Source organism: Acinonyx jubatus, chromosome B3 (assembly GCF_027475565.1).
Source record: "Acinonyx jubatus isolate Ajub_Pintada_27869175 chromosome B3, VMU_Ajub_asm_v1.0, whole genome shotgun sequence".
Classification (NCBI taxonomy): Eukaryota; Metazoa; Chordata; class Mammalia; order Carnivora; family Felidae; genus Acinonyx; species Acinonyx jubatus.
Window position 1 is genome coordinate 109,161,148 of NC_069386.1, and position 4,420 is coordinate 109,165,567.

Genomic DNA, 4,420 nt, shown 5'->3' on the forward strand with positions numbered 1-4,420 from the left:
CCCCAAGAGCAAGCAGGAATTTTCATTACCTTCAAACTTGTGCAGGAGATGACTGACTTGTTTGCTCTGACACAGTTGTTTACTCCAAAGTGTTGGTCCTCTGGCCCAGTAACTTGGGAAATAATGGTTTAGCGCAAATGTTTTCACCCCTGGGAGTACCTCTTAAAAATGAAGGATGAGCTGATTTTCTTCTTAGGTATAATAGGGAGACAGGTAAACTGAACACTCTGCCTCCCAGAAATGGCATACGGAAGAGAGGGGTGCAACTGAGGAACAGCCCCAGCCTGACATTTGCAGGGCCCAGAGCAAGAGATCCTCTCTAGGCCCACACACCATATGTCTACCTCTTTAAAAGTTATACATCAAGCCGGCGACCTGCTTCACAAAATAACACGTATCCATGCCACAGATACTTTCATAACAACCTAGAAGGTCAGGTTCAAATGGAAACAATTCTTGGACTTCTCAGGATTCTGCACAGGGACACAGCAGCCCAGGGAGTGCCTGCCCAGGTCCTACACCACCACCTCCTTCTCTCCCCCCCACCACCCTGTCCTGGGTCTGCTCTGCCTTGTGAGAGGGCCTGTGTACATGTGTTGTAGACACCCCAGCCTACATGTCCAAGCTCCTTGGCCACCACTTGGTGGCCTTGGGTTGGGGGACTATTTGCTCGAGTGCAGTTCTATCCTTAGAAGAGCAGACCCAGAGAAGGGGTGAATGCAGGTCCTGGAAGCAGGCTCAGGGCAGTTTGGGCAGGAAATTCTGGGTTTGTTTTCTAGAAGAGAGGGCTGGGTCTTGGGTATATGATGAGCATATCTCTTTGGCTCTGAGGGAGAGCAGCTGCCCATGGAGGGCCAGAGAGGGGGCCAGAGGGAGCAGTCCCTGCCAGGAATAAACAGCTCCCCTTCCAGAACCTCCTCTTCTATGGAGACCACAGTTTTCAGGTTCTTACACTCATGTGTTCTGGACTACCACAGAAGAAGTCCGGAGGGAGGCCCTGGTCCAGAGTTCAATGCCACATGGACACCAGTCTAAAAGGAATTCAGTGAACCATCTTCTTATCAGCTCCAGGCCTCCAGCGGCTGATAATGACCAATACATTGGATTAGAGCCACTACTCCAGTGGAACAACAGCCATTCCCAAGTTCTATGGAATCCAGTCTGATGCCTTAAATGGAAAGGAGACAAGGGAGGTGTTGTTAATCATATCGCAGCCTGCCAGCCTAATTGTTCATTTTCAGACTGTTTCACTCTCTAGATTGGGAAGCAAAAGCAATTATGACATCTTGATGACACCACAGTCCTTCCCCCTTGCCCTGCCCCCGCCAATACCTATTTAAGATGCTCCCTCTCTTCTATAAGGCCAACTGATAGTTCCCAGAGGGGAGCAAAGTGTGGTGCGAAACAGGTGATGGGGATTCAGGAGTGCATTTGTTGTGATGAGCACCAGATGCGTATGAAAGTGTTGGACCGCTACATTGTACACCTGAAACTAATATAACAGTGTGTGTTAACTGGAATTAAAATAAAAAGCCAGGGGCGCCTGGGTGGCTCAGTCAGTTAAGCATCAGACTTCAGCTCAGGCTATGATCTCACGGTTCACGAGTTCGAGCCCCGTGTCAGGCTCTGTGCTGACATCTCAGAACCTGGAGCCTGCTTTAGACTCCGTGTCTCCCTCTCTCCACCCCTCCCCAACTTGCGTTCTTTCTCTCTCAGGAATACACATTACAAAAAGTTAAAAAGCAAAAAATTAAAAATAAAGAAAACATATTAGGCTCAGGTAGCTGCCAGTGGCAACCCCAGGCTTGCTTTGCATGAGACCCCCTGATTTTTCCTAGATAATCCACAGCCTTCGTAACAAAGTAAACCAGCATTCATCCTGTGCCTTTGCTTCAGAGTCTCTCTTATGACTGGAAATAACCTGCTTATTGTAAGTTTCTCTTGTGGGATTTGCAGAGGTGTTATCTGTTCTATTTTCCTTTTTCACATGTTTATTTAACTTCCCTCATTACTCTGCAAGAACATTGCGTATTCTAAGTCTTAATTATATAAGAAAGAAATAGCGTCCAACAGACACAGCTCTTCTTGTATTGATTAAGGTTTTCTTAACTTAAAAGGTGGGGTTTCTCCCTCCTTGATAGTTCTTCAGCTTTTTAAATATATTTTCTCTATGAAGTTCTAGAAATGGCTCCTAAATGTGGTACATTTGAATCTGGGCTTCCAAGGCCGCAAAAAGCTTTCGTCAAGGAATAAACTCAAGTTTATTATTGCTCCGGAGTTTTACAAACTATCTTCTTTGCGTGGGAGGGACAAAAGTACATTCTGGTTTTCGTTTTTCTCAGTTGCTAACTCCAGCTTGGTTCCTGACGTCCATATCTGTCTTTGACCTCAAATTGTTGAGAAACCCTTTCAACCCCTTGCCTGGCATTTTGTGTGTATGCTTGTGTAAAATATATGTGATGTGTAATTTACCATTGTAAGCATTTTTAAGTAAACAATTCTGTAGTCTTAAGTAGGTTCGCAATGTTGTATAACCATCACCACTGTTTTCCAAAACTTTTTTATCACCTGAAACAGAAATTCTGTACCCTCTAGGCAATAACTTCCCAACCCTGGCATGGTCCCTAGCCTGTCTAGGGTTTAAGCGAATGCACTTTAGAGTCAGAGAACGCCAGCTGGAATACTTGTTCTGCCCCTTACCGGCTCTGGGACATTGAACAATTTGCCTGATCTCTTCAAGTTTTGTTTTTCTTATCTGCAAAATGGAGCTGATAAGAATCAGAACAACAGCCCTCACACGTTTGTTCTGTGCACATAATACCACCCTCAAAGGAATATCATCAACTCTCAGTAAACACGCTGTCTCCTCCTTGTTGTCAGTGTCTTCATTGCATCTAATGAGAGTTTTCTGCTCACATCCCCCCAATTCCCAGATCCTCATTCCACCTGGGCTAGACCTGGCTCTCTCTTTAGCCCTTGAGGTAGGGCTACGAGGGCATTTCTTAATCTTCACAAGAATAACTAACATTTGTCAAATGCTTACAGAAGAGAAAAACCAAACCCAGAGACAGAGGCTGAGTAATGTGAAGAAGGCTCCCCAGCTTGTAGGTGAAAGACAGGATTTGGAACCTGTCTGGCTCAGAGCCCATGTTCTCCACCACTGAGCTACAGGGCCTTGATATGCTAATAAGCATCTTAGGGAAATTCAAGCTTAGCCAGCAAGTTAGTGGCACGGTTAAGGTGACAGTCTCTGTCTTCAGATTCACCACCCAGTGCCCCAGCCACTCATCACAGCAGTGGTTGTGCTGAGATGTAATTATTCTGAGAGTGTTATGTCAAAAGTGATCAAAGAGTCAGGTATTCAAATTCTCCTTCCTTCAAGTGAGGTCTAAGTTCTTCAGGGAGATTTAAACATGGATAATACCAATGGCTTCCCTCCTGGAGTATTGCTTTGATGGTTTCCCTCATATATCTTTCCACAGATCAGCCAAACCACATGCTTGCCTAAAGATAGTGAGTGTCACCAGCCAGCCACCCACCCACTGCTCCCATCCTGATTCTCAGTCCCCCAGTGCACCCTCCTTTAAGACTTTATTGACTGAGCGTGGGCAGTGAAGGAGACACCTCTCATGTAAGTCTTTGTTCACATTTTCAAGTTGGTTTCTTAAAATGGCTTTGTGAATGCCTCTCAGGACAGATTTGTTCTGCATCCTTCAGGAATTGATGGAGTTTCGCAAACTCACGAGTGCCTTTCTGTCATTCAGTTGTTGTTGGTGTCTAAAGTAAGTAGAGATAGGGGCGCCTGGGTGGCTCAGTTGGTTGAGCGTCCGACTTCGGCCCAGGTCATGATCTTGCAGTTTGTGAGTTCGAGCCCCACATTAGGCTCTGTGCTGACAGCTCAGAGCCTGGAGCCTGCTTCAGATTCTGTGTCTCCCTCTCTCTCTGCCCCTTTCCTGCTCATACTCTGTCTCTCTCTGTCTCTCCAAAATGAATAAACGTTAAAAAAAATTAAAAAAAATAGAGATAAGATGCTGCATGAACACTAAGGCAATCACATACATCTTTCCTTTTCATCCCACCCAAAGATGCTGCCCTATAATTTCCTCTGTGTTTGATTTTATTCCCATCACATACCCACCATAAGGAAATTAAAATGAGAGAAAACGTAAATGTACTCAAGCACTTTACAGTGTATATCATGCAGTGTAATGTCAGACTGAGCTTGTGCAACTTCAAGGACATCTCCAGCTATCTTAGGGGATCATCTTAATTATGAACTTCTCAGAAAATTAATTTTAATTCATTTTGGTTCAAAAATAGATGTGCCCATGTATTACTAAGAGGAGAATGGAATTTGTCATGAAGTCAAGAACACGTGTCTGTGGGCGTAATTACAAAAAGACTGGAAATGAGCGAGTTC